The 27,044-nt window shown below is 39.4% G+C and overlaps 1 long non-coding RNA gene across 1 annotated transcript in view; it reads right to left on the reverse strand.

Annotated features, from left to right (window-relative positions):
- Positions 1–3,590: 3,590 nt before the first annotated feature.
- Positions 3,591–27,044, reverse strand: part of LOC123825752 — a 29,157-nt gene continuing 5,703 nt past the window's right edge. The window contains exon 3 of the long non-coding RNA XR_006786954.1: positions 3,591–3,782. This is a non-coding gene — a long non-coding RNA (uncharacterized LOC123825752). The remainder of the gene's footprint in view (positions 3,783–27,044) is intronic.

Consider the following 27,044-nt stretch of genomic DNA (forward strand, 5'->3'; position numbering starts at 1 on the left):
TGTACCAGTCTGCAATCCCACCAACAGTGCACTAGAGTTCCCTTTTCTCCACATCCTCTCTAACACTTGTTGTTTGTTGCTTTGTTTATGATGGCTATTTGGACTGGTGTAAAGTGGTATCTCATTGTGGTTTTAATTTGCATCTCTCTGATAGCTAGCGATATTGAACATCTTTTCATGTGATTCTGAACCCTTGGTATGTCCTCCTTGGAGAAGTGTCTGTTCAAGTCCTTTGCCCATTTTTAATTGGGTTTTTTGTCTTCCTGGAGTGGAGTCATGTGAATTCTTTATATATTTTGGAGATTAAACCCTTGTCTGAGGTATCATTGGCAAATATGTTTTCCCACACAGTTGGTTCTCTTTTTATTTTAATATTGTTTTCTTTAGCCACGCAGAAGCTTTTTATTTTGATGAGATTCCATTTGTTTATTTTTCCCTTTATGTCCCTTGCTCTAGGGGACTAATAAGAATTTTTATGAAATATAAAATGAAAAGTGATGAGACAGCACTGTGTCATAGTTTAATTGGCAGTATTGTTTTTCTTTCCTAGTGGCTCACAAAATATCAGTACATCTTGCAATTCACAACATTTTAGACTTGTTGAATATAGCATTTTTAAAGGTTGATTTTACAGAAGATGAATTGAAGCATGGAGAGGTTAAGCAACTTGCTCTAGGTTGCACAGCTAGTTGGTGATAGGATGTCAGCAAAACAGGCTTCTTTGAGGACCTGTACTCTGAGCTACTGCGGTGTGTGCTCCTTATCTACCTTGGTCTGCTTCTGTGCTGTGATTTTGGTTGCCCTCCTGCCTGCCTTGCCTTTGTTCCTGTTCATTTTCTGAACCCAGTTCTTCAGCCTTCCCAGATAGCCTGAGAAATTTGCTACACACTTTTCTGTTTGAATCAGGTAGGTCAGTTTCTCTTGCTGATGAATAAACCATCAAATGATTGCTGCTATAGATTTCACCAGGAAGTGACTATACCTAAGAAGGGTCTTCAGTTTGTTTTGAGTGAATGAGCACTGTGAGCATGGGCAGTAAGATCTGAAGAGCCAAAATGGGCTTCTTCATTTTGTTTTTCTTTTTCTCAAGATCTGCAATCTTGATATCATTGGAGCTGCCATGTTTTCCACTGAAACTAAAGTCCTGCCTTTTCTTTATTTCCTTCTGATGTACATTGATACATTTTCTTAATCAGGGAAAATGCATCAGTTAATGCCATCACAATATCTGAACTGAATTACTTCTCTTTAGAGCACTTTTGAGTTTTCCTCTGTAGTAATTTAGACACTCCTAAATTTATTGTTTTTAATTATGTTTTTTATATCTGCCTTCCCCATTATGCTATGTTTATTAGGCAGGGATCTGGGCCATTTTATGTCTGGTACTAGATAAGTGCTCACAAATCATCTTAATGCCCTTAAATTTTCATACATTGTTAGTAGGCCAAGGTCTGGTGAGATGCTGTCCCTTGTTCTTTGTCATAGCAGGGGAGGGGTGGTTGGCTCTGAGACCCAGATTACTTCACTCTTAGGTCCTAGTTCTGTCCTCCAGGCCTTGGTTTCTGTTTAGGTCTCATTGTATATATCCTTCCTGTATACTCTATAGAGGAGAAGTCAGTGCCAGTTTATTATACCTAAACAAATGTGTTTGTAAATGTTAATTTGTAATGATTCAGTCATGGGTTAGGAAATTGACGAGGAAGCTAAACAATGGATGAAAGTAAGTTTCACCCCAGCATCCTGGGCAAAGAGACATAGTGGGTAATAACAAAACAGAGCAACAGCTCAGGAGTGGAGCTGCCATCCCAGAATGGGAGGAGTAAGCTTGTGAGAAGTGGGGAGACTGGCCTGCCCCTTTGCCTTCTTCCCCAAACCTTGTAATATGTGCTTTGTTTCTTCACCAGAGACAGGGTTCTGTCTGGGCTGGGAGAGTATTAGGGCTGGTTGTTGAATGCTTAGGGCTCAAGCACTAAGATGTCTCTGAAGATTTAAAATACTGTTTGGATAAGAATAGAATCTGTAATCCTGTCATATGTGTTACCTATCAGTTCTCTTTCCTAGACCATGACCCTAGGATCACCACTCTTAGGTGATGTGCCCCACTGAAAATGATGACAGGCTTAAACAGAGTATTCTGGAATGAAGGAGGGGGAGAGAGCCTGGGCTACCCATATCACAGTCTAGAAAGGAGTCACTGTCAAATCCTAAGATGGAGACAGTAGAAGTGACAACAAAAGCCAACTGTATTTTGCCTCAGAAAAGGTGTAAGAGGTGCCAAAATGTTGTTACAAAGTTCCACCTGTAATCCCAATTTGTATAGAAATAGGAATAAAAGAAATATAGAGGTGGTTGAAATGCTTCTCTTATACTTGGAGCCCTTTAAGAGAATTATGATTAATCTAGATCCATGAAGATGAAAGGATTGTACTGAAGATGCTTATAACTCTGCTGCTTGTCCTACTGGTCTTCTACATAACCCTAAGGTAGATGGGGCCTGGGGAATATTTGAGGATAGTTGCCCCCTCCACCTGCAACTCAACTCAGCTGCTGTCACCTTTTCACAGAAAGCCTGGTAAGGACCCTAGGCCTCCTGCAGTGTCATGTGTGTGTATGAGAGAGAGACAGAGAGAGAGAGACAGAGAGATTGTTCTTGAGTCATGAGAACCTGGAAAGATGTGATTCTAATCAAACAATTAGGTCCTATTTTACAAAAAGGAGAGAGGAGCTTATTAGCTACCTAAGGAGAGTAAGCATACTAATGAGAAATATTAACCAATGGAAACAAGTGAAAGTTGGGAGATAAAGCTATAAACTAGGTGGAAGGGGAAGGCAGGTGTTATAAGTAAGAGCCATGGTGAAGAATGGATTATTATTAACATCTTTGAAAGGGCGGAAGCTTACTTTCAGTTTTCGGTGGATTCATCCTCTGTCATGGTAGAGAGCTATCAAGGTAGAAATCCTCATGTTTTTTCTTATTTACAGATAATACAAGCAGCTTTTAAGAATGAGATTTTGGGAATGACAATCCATTGCACTACTGAGACACAAAGGCTAGGTAAGAAGTCCAGTGCAATATTTGTGGTGCCTACTCCTACAGCTGCCTAGCACACTGCAGAGGCCCAGGCCAGCTGTGCTGGCTGCCCCTCAGGCTTAGAGCATTAGATGTGTCTTAGCATATGCCAGCTCCCACTGCTGATGACCTAGAAGTTCTGGCTTCTTTCTTTAGTAACTCTTCTGAGCTGTGGCATTTAGAATTGTTGTTGGAGAGGTAAAGCCTCCTGAAACATGACAACCTGATGCTCCCAGGCCTCCCATGGGTACAAGGCTGGTCAGTGTGCCAGGAAGTGAAGGCCCTCAAATGCTAAAGGGTCTTAGAGTCCTTTGACAGCCTCTACCCCTCACTTAGGAGCTGAGAAATGGCTTGCCTATTTGCTTCAGAAAACCTGTATGTTCTCTTAAAATCCTTTTTAGGTAAGCTTTTGCTTCACTGGTTTTGATGATGATGTAAACATATCCAGACCCAGACCAAAGTTCACTTTAAAAAAGATAATCTCTTACAAATGGTTCTGTTTCTTTCTCTGGCTATTTGGTGTCAAGATGACAAGTGGCTCATAGGTGTGGGGTCTGTGTAGGAAGTCTCCTACATGGCCACACTGAGAATGTTTATTATAGAAAGGGAACTTTTGCCCTGTGAAGTCACCTCCTCCGAGTCACCAGTAGCTTTCTGATATTCTATCACAGGAAATTCCTGGTGGTCCACAAAAGCAGTCTTCTGAGTGCAGCTGCAGAGAGAGAGAAAATAACTGGTGAATTTGACAGTAAGGTCTGGGGACTTGCCTTCAAGGGTGGCTCCGCACCTGGGCTCAGTGCAATGCAAACTGGGAGACTCTTTGAACAATATCAGAATAATCCAAGGAACAAAGGTCAATTTACCTCTCATTGTAATGCATTTAATGCTGAGAAAAAGGTACTAGAGGATATCTTTTTAATCCCTACAAGGTAGTAGGGAATTATATTTAGATTTGGTTTCTTTGAAGCTGTAGTAACTGCCTTACCACTCCACTTTTTCCCAGCACTTGGTGTTGATTGTCAAAACCTCAGCTTTAACATTTAGGTAAGATAGTGGCATGTCTGAAACAGCAGATTTTGAAGAAAAAACTGCTTACATCAGTGATTTTGACTCAGAATATTAACATGCTTCAAATACATTATAGATATTTCTTCTTCAACCTTAATTCACTGTGTCACTAAAGCCAAATCATTTAATTCTCTGGGCCTTAGTTGTCTCAGCTACAAACCTGGGAATGTCATGCATCTCTAAGGGCTCTTCCAGATCTAAGGTCCTAGGATTCTAAGCCTTTTCATGTCCCTGTCCAGAGGATGGAGTAGGCACCTTCAGCTGCTCTGAAAGGGTGAAGAGCCTGAACCATGTTTCTCTGGAGCGTGCCAGGACTCATGAATGGTACGATGGAGGTCTCCTTTTCCTGGAATAGCTCTGGCCCTGACTGTGGTGTAAGAATTAGAATGAGCAACACCAACCTAAAATAAAAGTACAGGTGAATTAGGGATTAACTTCTTTAAGATAATTAAGAACCTTTGGTTGAGATTGTGTCTGGGCTCTTTGAAGACCACTTCAGTAGCTTTTTTTTTTCTCCCTGAAGTCCCATGGAGCATGGAAGCTTGGCATTAAATCTTTAATGTTCTCTACCAATTTGTTTTGAGTGACTTCCATGCACCAACTGGTTTGCTTGAGTTGGTCCACCTTAGTGGCAAAAATCTCATTTGGTGTTTTCGAAATGTTGCAATAAGATTGGCCTGGAGAACACTTAAATATCTGCATTATTCTCTGTGCAGTAAGATGGAAGGCCAAACAGTGGCATAAATACATAGTGGCCAAGGCAGTGATAAAGTCGGGAAGGGCTGATTCAATAGTCTTTGTGGCCTTCTGTTGGCAGCCTGCATTTTCTAGCCACACAACTGGTGGCTGCTACACACCTCCCATAAACCATAACAATTCATGGAAATTAATAAATGCATTTATTGGGAGAGGTCATAGATAAAACAGGAAAATCAGTCCCCCAGCTTCCCAGATAAATACTCTGGGATCAAGTTTCAATAGAAACCAGCACTCTCCTTCACAGCACTGAGTATTTATAGCAAACAGAAGTGGTTCAAGTTTTTAGGTAGTTCAGCAAGGTTAAGTAGGTTCTTGTATTTGTTCAGTTAACAAATATGTTTAGAGGATCTTTGTCTCACAAAATACCAAGTGGTAGAAATTCTGGAATATGAGAAGACTGAATTAATGAGTCTGATTGTCCTCTCAGACTGTGGTCATAGAAAAATTATCATTTTTGCTTAAAATTGACATGCTTGTTCAATGCGATAAGAAAAATATTCAATAAATGGTGTGGGATGAAGTGGATAGCCACATGCAAAAGAATGAAATGGAAGTCCTAGCTGGTAGCTCAGTGGATTGAGCGCGAGCTGCGAACCAAAGTGTGGCAGGTTCGATTCCCAGCCAGGGCACATGCCTGGGTTGCAGGCTATAACCCCCAGCAACCACACATTGATGTTTCTCTCTCTCCCTCCCTTCCCTCTCTAAAAACAAATAAATAAATAAAATCTTAAAAAAAAGAATGAAATGGAAACCCTTTCTTATAGCCAAAATTAACTCAAAGTAGACCATACATGTAAACTGAAACTTTTAAACTTTAAGAAAAAAAATGACAGTAAATCTATGTGACCTTTAGTTAGTCAATCGTTGCTTAGATATGACACCAAAGCTTAAGCAACCAAATAAAAAATAGATAAATTTTACTATATCAAAACTTAAGCCTTTTGTGCTATAAGTGATATATCAAGGAAGTAAAAGGATAACTAACCCACAGGATGAGTGAAACTTTTTAGAAACCACATATCTGATAAGAAACTAGTATCTAGAATATATGAAGAATTCTGACAAACAAAAACAAAAAGACAAGTAACCCAATTTTTAAAAAATGGGCAGAAGATCTGAAAGCATTTCTCCAAAGATGGCCAAATAAATACATGAAAAGATGTCAGTATCATTAGCTAGTAGGGAAATGCAAATAAAAATCATAATAGAATATAACTTCAAGCCCACTAGGATAACTATCATAAAAAAGATGACAGTAATAAGTGTTGGCCAGAATATGGAGACATTGAAACCCTCATATATTGTTGGTAGGAATGTAAATTAGTGCAGCTGGTGTGAAAAGCAGTTTTGCAGTTCTTCATAACATTAAACCTAGAATTACCATATGAGCCAACAATTCCACTCCTAGGTATATGCCCAAGAAAATTGAAAACATATGCCCCACACAAAAATTTGTACATAAATGTTCATAACAGCATTATTTATAATAGCCCCAAAACATGAAAGCAGCCCAAGTATCCATTAATTAATGAATGGATAAACAAAGTATAATATATCTATACAATATTATTCAGCTGTAAAATGGACTAACATACTGACATATGTACACCATGGATGAACCTTGAAAACACTGTGCTAGATGAAAAAAGCCAGGTACAAAAGACTATCTATTATGTGATTCCATTTATATGGAATGTCCAGAATGGGCAACTCCATAGAGATAGAAAGTAGATAGTGGTTTTTTAAGACTATGGGTGGGGAAGAGGGAACTGGTGAAGGACTGTTAATGAGTTTCTTATTTGGGATGATGTGACTATCCTGAACTCAGATCATAGAGATGGTTGTACATCACTGCATATATACTAAAACCATTGAATTGTGTACTACGTGCAGGTGAATTTTATGATATGTGAATTATATTTCTTTCTCTATTTTTTTAATCCTCAGGATATGTTTATTGATTTTAGAGAGAGGGGAAAAGGCAAGGGGGAAAGAAAAAGAGAGAGAGAGAGAAACATCGATGTGAGAGAGAAATATTGATTGGTTTCCTCTCATACATCCTCTGACTAGGAATTGAACCCCCAACCTTTTAGTGTTCTGGACAATGCTTCAACCAACTGAGCCATTTAGCCAGGGCTGTGAATTATATTTCAATGACTCCTTAAACTAATTGACATGTAGGTATATAGGTGATAAGACATGATATAACTGCACTCTCAAGGCCTGCTACACCCCATGATCCCCTCTCCCCCCCACCAGGTCCTTATCTCAGGTAGCCAAAGGGTGGCCTTTTCCAGCTGGGCTGTGAGAAGGAAGGTAGCTGTGTTTCTCTACTCCTTCCTCCTACTTAGCTGAGTCTCAGAGAGACAAAAGATGAAAAGAAATCCCTCAGGCTGTTTTTGGTTACTGAGAGAAGAAAATGTGATCTATCACACTGAAAAATTTATGTGTATGTCAGTATACCTTTCTCTCCAGAGCTTTAAAGATGGTGCTAGTTTCTCACAGAATCTTTTTAAAGTATAAATATTTATATATATACTACAAATTGACAGTGCACATGACAGTCTGATTCTTTCCCTTTTATATATTTATGGTATATGTACATGTGTATATATTGACTATGTATTAACTTTTTGCTATTCCATTTGTCTATTCCAGAGTCTTAGTCCCTTTTGATATGATTTATTATAGAATATTTTTGTTAACCATAGCTGGTTATGGTAACCATGAAAATGTACCTCTTAGGTTTTCTACTTGCAAAGAGTGTAGCTGGATACAACTACATTTGCTGAACTCTATCTATTTTTCCATTCATATTGCTCATGGGGTTTCCCAGCCAATGACTGAGCACACTGGGGATTCTGATACCTGCCCCTGGGACACCCATGACAGATTTCTTTAGCTCTAGGACTCCCTGTCAGCCTTAATGAAGCTTTTCTAGAACTACATTGCAGTCTCTCAGCCTTCAATTGCCCAACCTTACTTTCCTTACCAAGTGGGAGGACAATATAACATGGGACATTGCCCTTGACTACTCCTGGCAGGTGTGCTACACTGGACCCTTGACCTCTCTTAGGGTTGTTGGTGGTGCCTCACTGCTATTGACACTTTTTCATGTTGTTCTAGTCTGATCCACCATTCCGTGCCAGAGCATTGTGGCCGGTGAAACTGATCCATATCCTGTGTTTGGCTTTCTGGTCCATTTGCATTCTGACAATGGTGAGCCTTTTATTGCAAAAGGCTCTCAACAATGTGTTGCAAGTCAAGTATCTGATGGACTTTCTGTGCTCTCCGCCATTCACAGCCATCTTGTGTTTCTGAGTATTGAAACAGCCTACTCAGAAATTGACTGAAAAACATTTCTGATTCTACTCTTTCACCTTCTCCTGGTCCACACACATTAGTGTGACAGTTTGGTCGCTGAATTTGGCAGTCCTCAGAAAAGCAGAGCCCTCTCTCAGCAGCTTCCTGGGTAATGATCAGAACAAATGAAGAGGTGGTGAGTATCAATAATTGTTAAGGGTTTGTCCTACTTGTAAAATAACATGTTAGCCTGTCACTATTTCAGTGATGCTGGCAGAAGACACGAGACTCCTGGGTCAAAGACAAAGGACTTCACCATTCAAGGCAATAGTGGTAGCCAGAGTTCCCAAGACCAGTTCCCATATGGTGATATGATGAGGGGCAGATGAAATCTGTGCATGCAATGGGTTGCATACAGGAAAGGAACCTTAAGTTTAAGGAGCCCACATCTTTTATAGTAGGCAACGAGCCTTCCTGACCTTGCTCCAGAAAAAAATGTTATTATACTATAAAATTAACATAGCTGCCCTTTGTTCTGGAGGAAGAATTTATTTTTATCTTCCAGGGCTGTAGGCTAGACAAACATTCTGGAAAAAAAGAATCAAAAATAAAGAGAGCCAGTTCCCTTGCTCACAAGGTATGTAGAAAGACACTCTGGGAAATTGTCTCTCAATAGTTATATAGGCCTATTTTGAAAATTTGGGATTCCTTTCCTATGAAAAATGGGCATAATGCTCCTTTCTTTCACCTCATAGCAGTTCTAGGCTGACCTGTGGTAAACTCTCTGGAGACACCCCAGCCAAAAGAAGATTCAAATTTAATTGTTGCTCAGCTACCTGGATTTTCTTGTTGACTTAACATGGTCATAGACATAATGATCACATGGCTGAGTAAATTGCTTACCAACAGGGGCCTACACAAGCCAATGTGAGGGAATAAGTATTGTGATGGATTGAGTTGTGTCCCCCACCCCCTAAAATCTAATGTGACTGTATTGGAAAATAGAGCCCATAGGGAGATAATTAAGGTTATATATGGGTGGGCCTTAATTCAATAGGACTGATATCCTTATAAGAAGAGAAACACCAGATCCCTCTCTCTTTCCCTCTCTCCACAAACACAGAAGAAATAACCTCCCTCCATAAACATATGTAAAGATGTATTAAGAAGGTGGCTGTTTGCAAGCTAGGAAGGGAGGTCTCATCAAAAAACAACCATGGCACTTTGATCTTGGATTTCCTAGTATCCAGAACTTGGAGAAAATAGATGTTTGTAGTATAAGCCACCCTGCTCATAATATTTTGTTATGGCAGTCCCAGAAGACTAGTAAAAGTATTCTCCATACATTTTTAATGTGCCTTTGTTCTTCTTGTACTTGACCCTTCCAGAGAAATGTCTTGGTGTGCATAGAGGAATATTTGGAAAAAAGTTGAAGTTATAGCTACTAGAATGGGCCACACAGATTTCGTTTTGGTAGAGGGAGAACAACGACCCTGGCACCTGGGGAGGAATACCTTAGACCTTAGGAGATATATAGGGGAACAAGTGACATTAATGATCTTTCTTTGGAGCCTTTCTAGAAAAAGGAAAATACCCTTGTGTAGTTCCTTTACACTGTTACAAGTGATTTAAATTTAAGACTGCTGGATCTTCCACCCTCCAGGTGGCTCATCATAATTTGGTTATCATTTATCTTAATATTAATGAGAAATCTATCAAGAACAGCAGAGTAGGGCCTTCCCATGTAAAACACCATTGACACCATTGGATGTTTTTCCCATCCCCATTTCCATAGCCATTGTACCATTATTTTGTGGGTTGAATGAGTACTGCTCTGCTGCAGGTAGCATGCACAAACAGGACAGGTTGGGTGGACTGACCTTTAGGCAGTCATTCTAAAAACAAGGACTGGACTCAATTATTCAAATTGAACCTGGAACCCATATGTTTACCTGTTGGCCAGGAGGCCATGTCATTGGCATATCAATCTTTTCACACACACACAAATGATGTAGATATAATTTGGATGACTCCAATAATTGTAAACTTTCTTTTCACTCTCAGCATTGCACTTCTGGTCTGAAAGCCAGGTGTTAATTTGCCTTTATCATGAAAACATGGGGTCTTGACCCCTAGGGATGGTCAAAGGGGAACTTCAAGCATTGAAGGAATACCACTAGCAGATCATATAGACCTCGGATGACTGGAAATCTCTTAAAAACCTTGGTTTTTAAGGGAGCATCCTGGAAAGACAAATGGCTTGTTATTTATGTGTACCTTATGAGCAGTTTTCCTATTATGAGAAGTATCCAATTAAGAAAGTTGGGGACTTCCAGCCAAGATGGAGGCATAGGTAGACACACTGTGCCTCCTCACACAACCAAGATAGGGACAACAACAATTTAGAAATAGAATAACAACTAGAACTGATAGAAAATTGAACTGTATGGAAGTCGGACAACCAAGGAGTTAAGACACATTGATCCAGACCAGTAGGAGGGGCGGAGTCAAGAAGTCAGGCGAGACGGGTTGTGCAGCACAAAGAACATTGGGACCTGACCCGTAAGACTGCAGCGGGCAGACCCTGGGAGTGAAAGCAGCAGCTGGCAAACCCCAGCTGAGGGGTGGCAGCCGGCAACCCAGTGAGGCGGCAATCATGAAGGCAGTCATTGTGCTCAACCCAGGATCCCAGAGCTGGGAAATAGAGCCTTGGGGCACTGATGGAAAACACCTGTGGGGGTTGAGGAGCAGGGAGAGACTCCCAGCTTCACAGGAGAGGTCATTGTAATGACGCACAGGGTACACAAGCCCACCCACAAGGAATCAGCAACAGAAAGGTTCAGTTTGCTTGGAGGAAGCAGTGGAAGGGACTGAAATCAGCAGAGAGCAGAGCAAGTGCAATTGTTCCCTCTCAGGCACCGTCCCCACATACAGCGTTACTACCCAGCAACTGGGTTGCCCCACCCTGGTGAACACCTAAGGATCCGCCCCTTACACATAATAGGTGCAACCAGACAGAGAGAGAGAGAGAGAGAGAGAGAGAGAGAGAGAGAGAGAGATGGCTCAAACAGAAGAACAAATGAAAGCCCCAGAACCCATCCTATTAAGTGACTGAGAGATAGCCAACCTGCCAGATGCACAGTTCAAAGCACTGGTGATCAGGAAGCTCACAGAATTGGTGGATTTTGGTCGCAAATTAGATGAAAAATGAAGGCTACACTAAGTGAAATGAAGAAAAATACACAGGGAACCAATAGTGATGGAAAGAAAGCTGGGTCTCACATCAATAGAGTGGACCAGAAGGAAGAAAGAAACAACCAAACAGAAAAGAATGAAGAAATAAGAATTCAAAAAAATGAGGAGAGGCTTATGAACCTCTGGGGCATCTTTGAATATTCCAACATCCGAATTATAGGGCTACCAGAAAAGAAAGAGCAATGAATGGAAAAGTTATTTGAATAACTAATAAAGGAGTACTCCAATCTGGCAAAGGAAATAGATTTTTAGGAAGTCCAGGAAGCTTAGAGAGTCCCAAAGAAGTTGGACCCAAGGAGGAACACACCAAGGCACATCATAATTACATTAGCCAAGGTAAAAATGAAGGAGAGAATCCTAGAAGCAGCAAGAAAGAAGGAGACAGTTACCAACAAAGAAGTTCCCATCAGACTGTCAGTTGATTTCTCAAAAGAGACCTTGCAGGCAAGAAGGGGCTAGAAAGAAGTATTCTAAGTCATGAAATGCAAGGACCTACATCCAAGATTGCTCTATCCAGCAAAGCTCCCATTGAGAATGGAAGGGCAGATAAAGTGCTTCTCAGATAAGGTCAAGTTAAAGGAGTTCATCATCACCAAGTCCTTATTTGATGAAATGTTAAAGGGACTTATCTAAGAAAAAGATCAAAAACATGTATAATAAAATGACAGCAAACTCACAATTATTAACAATCACACCTGAAACAAAAACAAACTAAGCAAACAACTAGAACCAGAACAGACCCACAGAAATGGAGAACACATGGAGGGTTAGCAACAAGGGAGTGGGAGAGGATAGATGGTAGAAGGTACAGAGAATAAGTAGCATAGATGGTAGGTAGAAAATAGACAGGGGGAGGGCAAGAATAGTATGGGAAATGTAGAAGCTAAAACCTTATGACACATGGACATGAACTAAAGGGGGAGAATGTGGGTGGGGTAGGGTGTGCAGGATGGAGGGAGATGGAGTGGGGTAATGGGACAGCTGTAATAGCATAATCAAAAAATATTTTTAAAAAGTTGGTATGGAATCTGCCTCTGATTTTAGCTGAAGTGATCAATGCTATGATTTCATACCTGAATACCATTTAGACAAGGCTAAATTCATTGGCCAGGGTTGTTATGGTTAACATGATTGACCTAGACTTTCTTCTTCTGTACCTAAATTAATGTCCTGGGCAAAGTTAAAAGAGCGATACAGAAAGTTAAGAGAAAAATTACTTAGATTTCTGAGGTAGACACTGATGGTTATTCAGCTTAGTGGATACAAGACCCTAAAGTGCATGGTTGAAGTCAGTACTGCAGGGTGACTTCATTGTGCGCCTTGGAGTCTTGTAGGTAGTAGACTTAATTAAATATGAGACAAATGAAATGTGTTCAGCTCCTGCCTCTGTTGGTCAGATAAAATGGAGTGGATTACAGAGTTGATACATATGGGAAAACTGACCAGAAGCCAAGATAGTGTAGAAGTAAGGGGTGAATATTGTGGAGAAATAATTCTCTCTGGGTTTCTTGAGTTCCTGAAAATCTTGCTGCAGAAAAACTGACTACTCTTCATTCCAGACTATTTTTTTCAAGGCTTTTATATAACAAATATATTTGAGCAATAGATAGTGTCTTCCTTTGGAACAAAGGGCAAGCATGCTTGTTGTTCATTATAAAAGATTTGGGTTTCTTAAGCTCAAAGTTTCTTTTAAATATTCTAATGCAACTCACTTTGTTTGCAGGTACCCATCTGGGCTCATCTGCATTCACCCCATGGGATGAGGATAAGAACTGAAGCCAATATGCTGAGGCTCATGCTGTTTGCTATACATTATAAAAAATTTTTTTTTGCCCCTGACTCAGGGGTCTGAGGGTAGTATTTTAGGCTCTTCACAGTTCTCATGTGAGTAGTAAATCACCATTAATCCATAAATCATGGATTGGAGAGAGAGAAGAAATGAATTAATTTTTTCTCATAATTAAAAAAAATTAAAACTCCTTACCCTTATTGAATTTTGAACATACTTTCCTTAACTTTTCCAGAGTAGTAGGTCTTTCTTTAGTCAACACAATGTGTTTACCTTCAGCTCCCCATTTTTCTGTGTTTTTCCTTTTTCATATTCTTTATTTTTCATTGCATGAACAGGCTCAGTGGTGACTGATGGTTGCAGGAAGGTTTTATTTTGAGGTTAGAACAGCATTACTAAAAGACTGAGGCAATGATCTATAACTGACTGGGTAATAATCTATAGCTGACTCAGAAGAAATGTGGAGGGGATCTATGCCGAAGACTGAAGAATTTTCTCTTAGGGTATTTTTTTCCCCTTATTTTTCATTTCTCAATTACAGTTGGCATTTAACATTATTCTGTGTTAGTTTAGGGTATACAGCATAGTAGTTAGATGTTTCTACAATTTACAAAGTAATCTTCCTGATAAGTCTAGTACCTACCTGGCACCATACATAGTTTTTACAATGTTACAACTATATTCCCCGTGCTGTACTTTATATCCCCACAACTATTTTGTAACTACCATTATTTTTACTTCTTAATCCCTTCACTCTATTCACCCAGAAGTTCTTTTTAATGTTATTTTATTATGGCAATGTATACATAATATAAAATTTACCATTTCAACCACTTTTGAGTGTACAATTCAGTGGCATTAGGTACATTCATGATGTGAAACCATCACCACTATCCATTTCCAGAACATTTTCATTACCCCCCCAAAAAACTCTGTATCCATTAACCAATAATTCCCATTCTCTTTTCCTCCAGTTCCTGATAAACACCATTCTACTTTACATTTCTATAAATGTGCCTATTCCAGGTACCTTGTATAAATGGAATCACACAATATTTGTTTTATTGCATCAGGCTTATTTCACATAGCATATGTTTTCAAGGTTCATCCATGGTGTAGCATGTGTCAGAATTTCATTTTATTTTAGGGCTGAATAATATTCCATGTATGTATATACCATGTTTTGCTTATTCATTCATTCACTGATGCACATTTGGATTGCTTTCCACATTTTGGGTATAGCTTAGTGTTTTGGATCACAGTAACCTAACTTTGAGAATTATCTTTGTATCTGCAAGCTTTTTGAACTTAAATAACTTAATTTCTGTAAGCTTTAGATTCCTCATCCTGAAAAGGGGAATAACAATGGCAACTGTATTGCAGCATTATTGAGTTAAATAAAATGTATTAAAAGCACTTAATGCAGAACCTCAATAAATATTAATTACCATAATCCAGATGGCACAGGAGAAAGAGTTTGACTTTAGAATAAAGTAGCCCTGGGTTCAAATTTCATATGTCTTGCTCTCTAGTTATGTACTGAGGGAAGTTATTTGAGTTTCAGTTTCCATATTTTAAAAATCAGAAGAGTAACATTCATTCTTTTATACAACATACATTTATTTACACCTACTCTGAACTTGTAGGCATTCTTCTGTAAGATGGGATATAAGTGAACAGAACAGAAAAATAAGTTTATACCCTTGCGGAGCTTACATTCTAGTTGTATGAGAACTGAAGCAGAAATAATTCTCAATTGATGTGCTTATTTGTCAGTACTAATAGTTTATTTACCAAGTGTTACAACACCCTCATCTCAGTTTCCCCACCAATTCTAAACTGGTATGTTATAAATTGTCCAATTCTAGATAATTTCCCACCTTGCAAAATCATCCTTAATATCATCTATCCCAAGCCCTAAACCTTTATAAGTACTCTGCTCTAACTTCTCATTTTTGTATACTACTAAGAATCTGTCAAGATAGTTTTCTCCCTTACTACAGTAAATCTAATAAAGTTAGCTTCCCTTGCTTAATAGGTGTTTTTCATGGTTGTTTGGGCAGCCAATTGGTGATAAAAATGACCAAGATGAGTAAATATAGAGTTGTGATGAAGAGATGAGGTGAGAGAGCTAATGGGAAGGGGATTTTGTGGGACTGGTTATTTGACTTTATTCTGAGTAAGAATGAGAAGCAATTGAAAGGTTTGGGCCAGAGAAATGGCATGATCAGACTTATGATTTAATTGGTTAATTATGGCATCAGCATTGAGAAATGACCGCAAAGGGAAAGAAGGAAGCCAGGAGACGAATTAGGAGACTAGGAGATAAAAATGGATTTGTCAAGAGGTAATTGGACTCTCTTTTTTGAAGATGGAATCAACTGACTTTGTTGATGGAATAGATAAAAGTGTGCAAGATAGAAGCACACCTTCCTTATAGTTGTCATAAACTTTTAATGCCTTGTTACTTGTGATTTGTCAACTAGTAGTAAGCAATCAGTAAACAGAAAACAGGACTTACACACATTTGTCTTCTGCCTGGAGCCACATTTTCTTAACCCCGCCATTTGGTAAAGTGAGATGGTACTTTCCCTGGAAATTCTTTCCTGATGCTCTTGGTTAGGCTTAGATATCTCTATATGCCTCCTTCACTCACCCTCCTTTGCATACACCTGCTGTAACCTGAGCACTGTAGACTGTTATTGCCCCTTAGTTGTCCAAGTCCCTCTGCAGACTGCCCTCTCCCTTGGTTTCATCTCCCTTGTTCCATATTGAATACTCTGCACCCAGGTCAAAGTCTGAAACATAGCTGGCATTCAGACCAAAGTTGTTTATTATTATTAACAGCTTGATAATAATCTGTTGTGGGGAAAAATAGAGGCATTCCTTTTTCTAAAGTATGAAGTTGGGGTTCACTCACAGGGACTCCACTTACATTAAAAGCCAGGGAGAAATAGCTGTCAACCATGGTTACCTGTGGGAAAAATTGCCAAGTAGCCAAAACCTCATGGACTTTTTTGGCCTGATTTTTATTTTTAAAAATGTTTCATTACAATGTTATTTGTGTTAATTACTGAGTGTTTTTGGTGTCCTTGGGAAATTACTGTGTTTTCTGTGCACTGGGAGATTGCCTCAACTACCTCACCCTAGCTCTCACCCTGCTGCAGAGGCAGGTAGGTGAGGTGCTATAGGATGTGGGCATGGGGCATGACAATTTTTTGAGTGTTACATTAGAAGTTTTGAAGAGAAAGTATTTAAGGCCCCAAGCTGAGTATATTAGTTATCTGGGGCTGCCATAACAAAGAACAGTTCCACAGACAGGGTGGCTTAAACTATGACATTTATTTTCTCCCCGTTCTGGAGGCTAAAAATCTGAGATCAAGGTGCCCAAAGGGTTGGATTCTTGTGAGGCTCCCTTCCTGGCTTATAGACGACTGATTTCTCTCTGTTTTCATATGGCTTCTTCTCCATGTGGATGGAAAGAGAGATCTCTGGTATCTCTTCCTCTCTATGTAAGAATATCAGTTCTATAAGACCAGAGCCCCACCCTTGTGACCTCTTTTAGCCTTAATTACCTTTCTAAAAGCTCTATCTCTAAATAGTCACGTGAGGGTTAGGGTTTCAACACACGAATTCTGGGGGACACAGTTCAGTCCACAACAGTGAGTACCCTGTTTCCATTCAGATCATGCTGCCTGAAGTGACAGTTTGATACTAGAAGACTGAGAATCAGGGTGCAGATTTTGGTTCTCCCACTAATGAGCTTTGTGATTTTTGGTAATTATTCACTGTCTGAACTTTAGCTTCCCCATTTCTAAAATAAGTTAATATCACATAGGGAGGTGAAGAAGCTAATGTGAGATAAATATAAACACCTTGAACACAATTCTCAGTAGACTTTAGGCTCCCTCCGTTTGGCAAACTAATTGGAAATTAGGAAACAGAAACTAGCTTTGGACTGAAGTTAAGGAGGCAGCTTTGCTCATTAGCTTCAGGTAGTTGGAGAGCTAGAGAGTAGCATTACACAGAGACTGCCTCCCAGTTTTCTAAATTTTAGTGACTGCATACCATTGTCTTACACAATATGAAATCTTCAAGCAGACATCGGGCAAGAATCCCAGTCCTCACAGAAATCCTTAGGTCAAACAGGAACCTTTCACAACTGTTGGACTGGAGGGGAAAATGCTGAGTCATGGATTTGCTTCCTTCTGATCCGGTGGTTCTTATCATGTCATTCAGGAAACATTAGCACACCCAGCTATTAATAATGATGATTAAATGAAGTTTCTAAGTCCCGGGTGGAGGTGAGGGTCACCTGCTGAGCTAACCTATACTTCTATCTATGCAGGAAGGAAGGGACCTATCTGAAGGCAGGCTGTGAAGATAGGAATGTACATGCTGAGAATCCCTCAGCTTCACGCAATAGGGCAACCCAAGCCTCCTAAAGGTCACAGTTGGGAGGGAGCTGTGGATATTGTCATTGGCAGATTTTCTCAACCATTTCCAGAATCCCTCTGTAGGCAAAGAGTGCAGATAAAGAAATAGTACCTAAGGCCTTACACAGAGTGGGATAAGTGGGATAACTGTCCTCATCTATTGCAGGATGAAGTATTTGTTTGAATGAAGAGAGGACTATACTTACACCCTCAAAATGGATGAAATGTTTTCCCTGGAGGGCATATAATTCTTTAACCCTTATCCCCCTTCCTGTATTCTTTCTCCTGCTCTCCCTGAGTCTCCTCAGGAGGCCAACCAATGTGACAAGAAGGAATAATATCAGATGATAATTTTTGTTTGTTGCCTAGAACCTTCCAGAATTTATGGTTATTGGAATGAATCACATGAGAGACTTTCATGCTTTTTTTCCTTTTAGAAGGCGAAGGATAGTTATGGCCATGCCCTTCAGTGACTAGGCCATCTTATGCAATTATCCGAATTACTGGTTTCAGAAGCTCATTCTTGCACCCACGCCTGAGTGGGAAACTTCACTCAGGTGATGGAATATATGTTTTGTCACCAAAGCCCAATAATTTCAGACCTAATTGACATAAGAGAAAGTTTATTTCAACTGTTTTTGGTCCCTCCCCGTTATTGAATTCATGCTTAAGTTTTCACAATGGAATTTAATTCTCAGTATTTAAATCAAGTTGTTGATTTACTCAAGGAACTCAGGGAGAATTTCTGTTGCAACCTGTTAACAAAAAATAGAGGGTTCAAGCTTAATAAAGCAATACACTTGAGTAAGTTACTCAGTATCTACAACTGCACCATTCACTACAGGAGCCAGTAGACACATGTGGCTCTTTAAATTAAACTAAAATCAATATAAACTAAAAAATTTATTTCCTCAGTTATATTATTAATCTTTCATGTGCTCAATAGCTACATATGGCTATCAATACTACAGGGCAGGAAGATACAGAACATTTCCATCATTACGTAAAGTTCTCTGAGACAGCACTGGTTCACAGACTCAGTTTCATCACCTGAATGGGAAGTAACCACACTTCAGATGTTGGATGAAATTGTGAACATGGACACACTTTGTACATTGTCAAGAGCAACACAAGCTGTGTCATTAGCCTTGACTTGTAAATTGGATGGATGCAGAGTAGATTCCAGGTTTTGTAAAGAAAACTTTCATGAAATAATCTGCCTCTTTTGGCATATCTGTCTGATAGTTTTACAAGTCAGCCCTATTTCTCCATTATAATCAGTTGTGCTGGGAATTCATTTTTCCTGGGCAGAAAGAGAAGGAAGTCCCTGTGTACTTGAACTCCTGATTCTAGATAGTCCTCAAATACCAGCATCTCTCTCTGGGCAAGCTCTGTAGGGCTTCTTTTCACCCTAACTCTGAACTTCATATTCTGTAGCAGTATAGCACCTGTGAGAGGGCATAAAACTCTCCTTCCTCATCCCAAGTCATATGCAGACCCTAGAAGTCCCTGCTTCCCACATGCTTGTCTCAGGAATTATGTAGTATAGACGTATGAATTGTATACTGGAAGAGAAGGGGCTTTGACCTGAAATAGGACTAGCTTGGCTCTCACCTTTGTTACTCCTTAGCTATGTGACTTTGGCAAGTTTCTTCCTTGAAGCAAAGTTTTTGTTTTATTTAATTTGTATAAATGGGTCTAAGGCATTTAGTTTGCACAATTTTGTTAAGAGCTAAAAGAACTTATGAGTCTGGAATGTTTAGCACATGGTATTTAGCACATAATGGGTGCTACTGTGAACAGTAGTTGTATTTACCCCTGAGCTGTCCTCAGTTCTGGAGGAAAATGGTATTTTTTTTCTTTCTTTTGAAAAGCAATAGAAGACCCTCATCTACTTTATTGTCCAGGTTTAGATCTGTCTAAAGATCTGTGGGTTGAAGCTAAACAGTTTTACATAAATGTGTCAATGACAATATGCATGCTTCAGTAAATCCTGTTGATTGTCTACCTAACAGCTATCTTCCCCCTTTTTTTCCCCTGATAACCAAATCTTTATTTTGTTTTGGTATCTGATGTCCAGGGCTCCTGCTCCATGTCCAGAGTGTTGAATCTTGATTGGTCCAAGCTATTGGGTTAGTATTATATTATTTTCTTGCTGGTGACTGACATAAACAAGGTCATGTGACATAATTCTGATCAGTGAGACATAGAGGAAGTGGGGGAGGGGCAGATCCAAGGAAAAGTTTTTGACCATAAACATGAAAGAAAAACAAATGGAAACATTGTACCCTGTTCTTTCACCCAATGTTGTTGTGCCATGGGTAATGACTAGACCTATTGCCCCCTTGTGTCTGTGAAGAGATAAGCTCAAGGACCAAGGCCAACATGCCCCTATGGTAGAGGGGAAGGTTGGAAAGAATGTGAATCTCTGATGATCTCCTCAGGCTCTTACAGCAACCAATCTCAGAATCACCCTGCTTCTAGACTTCTTGGTAAGTGAGATATTATACTTATTTTATTCTTTGAATCAAATTAGAATTTGGAATTTTCTATTATTTGCATCTGACAGCACCCTAATGATATATAATACAAATAACCCATACCTTTGCCTTTTTAGTTACTTATATGTGTGTCTTATAATCCCTACTCTATGTGGAGTTGGGTATGTTATACTGTGTCTTGTGTTTTGTACATCTCAGTGTTCTGCATCTGGTAAACACTTAATACATAGTGTTAAATGAACATGGATATGAAATATGGCCCCTGAAATTGCAGACTACTTTCAACAGACCCTCCACCACAAGATATTAAAAGAGAGGGTTGGTGGTGAGGGAAGGCCTGAAGATTACTAATACTTGATAGATTCTACATTTTTTTATTCTATATGTGATCTATCACCCTTTTAGGAACTCTGACTTGGAAACTTGATATTGTCTTTAATGCTTTCCTCATTGTTAACTGCCTATACCTAAAGAGCTGCCAAGCTCTGGTTATATTACTTTGTTTTTTCAGCTTATCCAAGGTAGTCAGGTTCTAGGGGAAAACTGGCTTATACTGTCAAAGCTACTAAAATTGGCCTGAGACAGAAAGGCCATGTACCATTTCTCTAATGGGAACAATCTTTTCAGGAGCAAAGTGTACTAGGAAAGCTAAACCAAGATCAAAATGTTACTTGGTAGATGGCTGGGAACAGAAAACAGAGATGCCATAGCAATGGTGCAGTATCCTCAGTTCCTTAGATACTGTCTTCTGGTCTGGGAAGCACCTGCCCCCTCAACCCCAATGCTGGAGACACAGTGCTTCTCCTTCTGCCCATGTTCCCAGGACAGCTGTCCTTAGCCCCTCTCACTATGGCAATAGTAATGTGAGGACGTTAAGAACCCTTGGTAGACTCTAGGCTTTCTTTTCCATTAACAATCTTTTCTGATGACCTGAAAGTGCATTATCACTTTTCTCAAAATGCTCAAGGTCATAAAAAGCTGGGTTTTCTTCTGGCCTGCACATCAAGATCTCCACCATTCTCCCTGGGGAATTAACTAAGCTTCCTAGTAGAGTTCCCCAGACAGAAACTTTCCAGCAGAGGATGAATGACTTTCTGTTGGATATGAGGCAGGGAATTTGTGCATGTGGAAAGATCTGCAGAGCTGTGGTTCTGTTCTGCATTCTTCTTTCCTCATTTCCAGCCAGTTAACTCTCTGTGTTTCTGCTCTTGTCTAAAACGGTAAGCGGGGACGTTTCAGGATGAAATCTCACTGGGATGCTATAAGTGATTCTATCATTGTATCCAGGAATTTTGGCTTTTTCATTGAGATTGGAGGAGAAAGAAATGAATAAGAAAAAAAATGTACCAAGGATGGAAATAAACAAGAAAACAAGTGAGGAAAGAGTGCTTAGTGATGAGAAAATGGAAAAGAAAGACAAAGAAAATAATTGGTTAGAGGCTTAAGACACTCAAAAGAAACAACCACAAACAACACAAATCAAAAAATATTCACACATAAAAAGAAAATAAAAAGGATCCATGAGCTAGGAAAAAAGATACTAAGGATAAACCAAAGTGAAGATGATAGTGGCATAAAAGAAGATGAACATATATCAACTTGACTACTTTTACTTAAATAATTTTTGTAGTGCATTTTAACAATGACTTATCACCTAATAACTGGTAACATATTGATGATATTACAAATATAGTGAAAGAGCTTTCTTGCTATTATGAATGGCAGTTGCTTGCTATGCCTTTCATGATCCTTTTCCTTATAGAAGCTAGGATTTAATTATTTAATGTAATTTAATTTAATTTCCCAGTCAAATAGAGCTTAGAATGATAGAACTAAAAGGGGCTTGGAGAATATGTAATATTTGATTATTTTAGAGAAAAGGAAACCTCAGTCTGAAGAAGTAGCTTTCTCAAAGTTGTGTAGCTGGTGAAACAGGAAAGCAGGACTTGGCCTTCCCTGAGTTGGGCTCTGAGCTAGTCTGGTGCCCACTGAGATTCCCTCTTTCCGAACAGGCTCCCATTTGGCAGACCTGTTCCTGTCCTTCTGTGTCTCTGTGGCTCATTCTTTTTGAGTCTTATGAATTTAAGTTAGTATTAAAAATTACTAAGTAACATTGTAACATGCTAAAACCTTATAACTATTTTCTATTTTCATAGAAATTTTACTATGTGCTAGGTATTATGCTCAATGTTTTACATATGTTAACTCATTTAATTCTTAAATAAGTAACAATATAACATGTTAATGATGGAATTATTGACAATTTGGCTAATATTTATAGAAATTTTATAGTACAACAGGTATTGTGCTGTTATGGGTTGAATTGTGTCCATACAAAATTCATGTGTTGAGTCCTAACCCTGAGCAACTCAGAATGTGACTTTTTTTGGAAACAGGGCCATTGCAGATGTGACTAGTTTAGATGTGGTCATTAGGGTAGGTTCTAATCCAATATAACTTATATCCTTACAGAAAGGGAAAATTTGGACACAGAGAGGGAACTGCTTCACAAATAGAGGGAACATGATGTGAACAGACACAGGGACAAGATGACCATCTAAAAGCCAAGGAGTGAGGCCTGGAATGGATCACTCCTTCATAGCCTCCAGGAGGAACCAACCCTGCCAAGATCTTAAGTATGGACTTCTGGCTCCAGACTATGATATAATAAATTTCTGTTGTTTAAGCCACCAGGTTTGTGATACATTGTTACAGCAGCTCTAGCAAACTGATATGCACACTCAGTGTTTTACAGATACTAACTTATGTTAGTTATTCTTACCATCAAACCGATGAGATATAGGATGAGATACAGGGAATGGTTGGGGGGAAATGTTAAATACCACTAGAAGGAAGAGATCATCCTTATCCAGAATGTGAAATATTTCACAAGATAAATGATATGGCTTCTCCAACAGCAAAAAAAGGTTGTGGGGAGAGGGAGGAAAGGAGGGGGGAGGAGGAGATAGAGAGAAAGATAGAGATAGAGATAGAGATAGAGATAGAGATAGAGATGATACAGATAGAGAGAGAGAGAGAGAGAGAGATTGTTATTGAATGGAAGTGGCTTAAGATTTGGACCTTATTCACATTCTGAATGAATAAACCCACTGTAAAAATACATCTTTGAGACAATCAGGGAAACTGGATATGGACTAGATATTAGATGATGTTGAAGAATTACTGTTAATTTTGCTAGATATGACAATAGCATGGTGGTTAGAAAATACATAACCTAATTAGGCAGAGGTAGGTTAGATGGCATGATGCCTGAGATTTGGTTTAAAGGAATTTAGAAGAAAAGGTTTGGAACTAGGTGATGAATCATGGTGGTTCATTTTACTATTCCCTCTGCCTTTAAAAGTATGTCTGAAAGTGTCTATAATAAAAATTTTAAAAATATGTGGGATTTTACTATGGCTACTTTATAAATGACAAAACTGAAGCTAGGAGAACTTTAGTAAGTACTTTGGAGGAGGTAGGCCATGAACAGTCAGTCTGGCTCCAGAATGTAATCCAAGGCAATTAAAAGTCTTAATATTTAATGACAAAGTGATCATAATTTCCTATGCATTCCATACCAGTCCTGTGAGATATGCATCCCTAAATGGGTACATCCCATTGGCTACATGGGTACAATCACCCCATTTTGGACATGGAAGCAGACGTTAGAGATGATGTGTATAAGGCCACATATTCACTACAGAATGCTGCAGCCCAGATTTCTCAACTTGGGCCCAAATGCAAACGCTGATCATATGGCCCTTGTGCTTCCCATTTAAGAGGAAAAATGTAGGGATGGGACTTCTGGATCGGGGTCTCCTGTGGACAGCTTTCCCTTGGTTAGCTCAGTTATCTACAAGGACTTCTGATGTCCAATATGTAAAATGAAGAGAATGACCCCTCCCCCCACTCCCAGGTACCAATGAAATGGTACAAGGGAAAAGAAGTTGGTTAACTGCAAAAACGCCATATTGCCTTTTCTTTTTAAACAGTGTCACTTACCAGTTGGCATGAAGAAAAAACATAGTTAAGGGGACTTCAGAAAAGGCAGTTTTGGAGGTAAAATGGGCATAGAAAGATTCTTACAAAGTCATCAGATTTAAACTCATAAAATTTCAACCTCTTGAGATAAAAGTTAAGACATAGGTGGGATACCCCTGAGCCATTCCTGGGAGGTGGCTTGCATTCTTGACCTTTCTTTTGGCAGTTGGATTGTGGATGGTACACTTTTAGCCCTAACTTCTCAGAAGCAGCCTGCATTATCCATTAGGGCCTGTCCATCCAGTTCAAGTTCACAGTGATAAATCTCACAGCCTCCAAGGGTCCTCACAAAGGTGGGTGTGGTGTGCTGATAGCATGCATGATTAAGTGCTTTCCTGTGTCAAATATAGCTGTAATATACTACAAACAGGCAGTTGAGTTTTATACAAACTGATCTGGCTGCTATCAGCTGCTCTGACATTTTATACTAATACTTAAAATAAATCTAGAAACAGGAAAGAAAGTACAGAATTATTGTTTTAAGTGGCCTGTGCAAGCTTATCTTCAAAGTGGCAGAGGTTCCATTGTATTTAGAAAAACTGCTCACTCCACTGGCATAAAGGTTAGTGGCAGGAATGCCATTACCTCGAGCCAGTTTCCCACGTGAGTGCTGGCTTCACAGCACTGCACTCACCCGGGCAAAGCACTCTGTACCATTTCCATCATCTTTGTACTCACCTGAGGACCTTTTAGCACCTGAAAGCACCAAATACCTTTTAGAAGCAACTTTGAAGTTCACCTTAAAACAAACCGAGCCATTATAATATTGAAGATCATACTTAAAGTCTGAAAGCATTCCCCTTTTAAAATGTTGGTCTTGACCTCCATGTGTGGTGTCTTGGCATATATACATACAACAGCTGAAAACAAAAGGAAGCTTGTGCCATTCTGCATTTTCTTTTGTGGAGTATGAATCTGAGGGAGAAGTGTCCCATAAAATAGAAACCTAATTTTGTAAAGAGAACATAGAAATCAGCTAGCTCATTTGGTAACTCTCAACTCTGGCAGTGCACAAGAATCACTTGGGGAGTTTTTAAAAATATTGATGCCAAAAACCCACTACCAAAGTCCAATTTAATAGTTCTGGAAAATTCTAGGGACACTGATATGTTTTTAAATCTCTCTAGGTGCTTCCAATGGGCAACAGGAAGGAGAAACACTTATTTCAATGGCTCGTTAGACAGACATGGCACCCAAGCAAGGACAGGCTTCTGGGGTCCCACAGAAAGTGTGAGGGCACCTTCAGGCTAGGTTCCTGTGCTCTGTTCAGCAGTCTTGGTTTAACATGGTAAGTTATTGGTATCCTTAACTGAAATTAATGTAAGAATGAGTTGCATGCTAAATACTTAAATTTGCAATCATGGAGCTGGGTTTCTTCCTCATAGTTTTATTTTGTAATTCAAAATACAGTACTTTTTTTCCTCTAGATATAATCACAGTATTTTATTTTTATTTATTTTGTTATTTCTGGAAACTGCTTCATTGGTTGGTTTCTCCCTTCTCTCTCAACAACTTTGCATAGATTAGAGAATTACTTTAGAAGATTGATGCTCATGAAAGTTTCTCTTTCTGTGCTAATGTCCTCATTTTTGAACATTTTCTTTTTTTTATTTTAAAGATTTTATTTATTTATTTTTAGAGAGGGAAGGGAGGGAGAAAGAGAGAGAGAGAAACATCAGTGTGTGGTTGCTGGGGGCCGTGGCCTCCAACCCAGGCATGTGCCCTGACTGGGAATCAAACCTGTGACACTTTGGTTCACAGTCCGCGCTCAATCCACTGAGCTATGCCAGCCAGGGCTTGAACATTTTCAAAATCATTTTTTATCATGTGTACAAACATGCAATATATGATTATTGAGATTATACTTCCAGGATTTTCTGGCATAGTCCTATTTTAAATATCCTATCTTTGTGTGCACATAAAAAGTAAAAAAAAGAACTAGAAATTTCAATATTTTGGTATCCAAATGATGTCTCTCAGATTATACTTCAAGTGTTATAAAAATTCATGGTCAGCTCATATGTTCCAGTTTTTTGTTTCAAGAATATGGGCAATTTATAGATACTTTCCGGATGCTGATGGGAGCTGGTCAGGGCCCTAAGACATAAGTTGTGTTCACTGCTAGACTGGAGATGATAACTCCTGCTCTTCTGGTTCTGTCTCCCCACCCTGAAGAGCAAGTGACTCCTGTGGCTAGAGTGACAGCACAGACCAGAGTCCCAAAAGCTACTGGTCTCATTGGCTTGTTCCTGCTAGCACATTCTGAGAAATAGCAGAACAGGCCTATGAAGCTGCTTTGGATAGTCATGACCCACTCTTCATTCTTCATCTCCTTTGGTCATGCGGCTGTCCCCATTCCCTGACTCTTCCCATATCACTCCCTCTATCTCAAGCCCACCTTCTGTGAGCTCTGGATGCTGACTGTATCTGGAGTTAGCCCTGGCCAGTCACTACCATCCCCTGTCTTGCTTTCACAGCAGCCTCTTTACTGTCTTTCCTGCTTCACTTTTGTTGCATTCCCATTTCTTATTCACCTGCAGCATCTGATCATGATTCTCTCATAATTAAAAAAAAACAAAACAGAGAATTCCATGAGTTTTCTTTCTCTTTTTTTTCTCTCAATCCCTTCACTCCACCCCACCCATGGACACAGACAATGGTGTGGTGAATTCTGGGGGTGGGGGCTGTGGGAGGGGGATCTTAGGTATTGAGAAAGGGTATAAGGGGACTTGGGGTGCCTAACATAGAGTTCAGTGTACAGATGATGTGTTGTGAAATTGTGTACCTGAAACTAGTATAATTTTGATAATCAGTACCAC

This window comes from Phyllostomus hastatus, unplaced genomic scaffold (genome assembly GCF_019186645.2).
Source record: "Phyllostomus hastatus isolate PE091 unplaced genomic scaffold, TTU_PhHast_1.1 phas_contig_65, whole genome shotgun sequence".
NCBI classification, from domain to species: domain Eukaryota; kingdom Metazoa; phylum Chordata; class Mammalia; order Chiroptera; family Phyllostomidae; genus Phyllostomus; species Phyllostomus hastatus.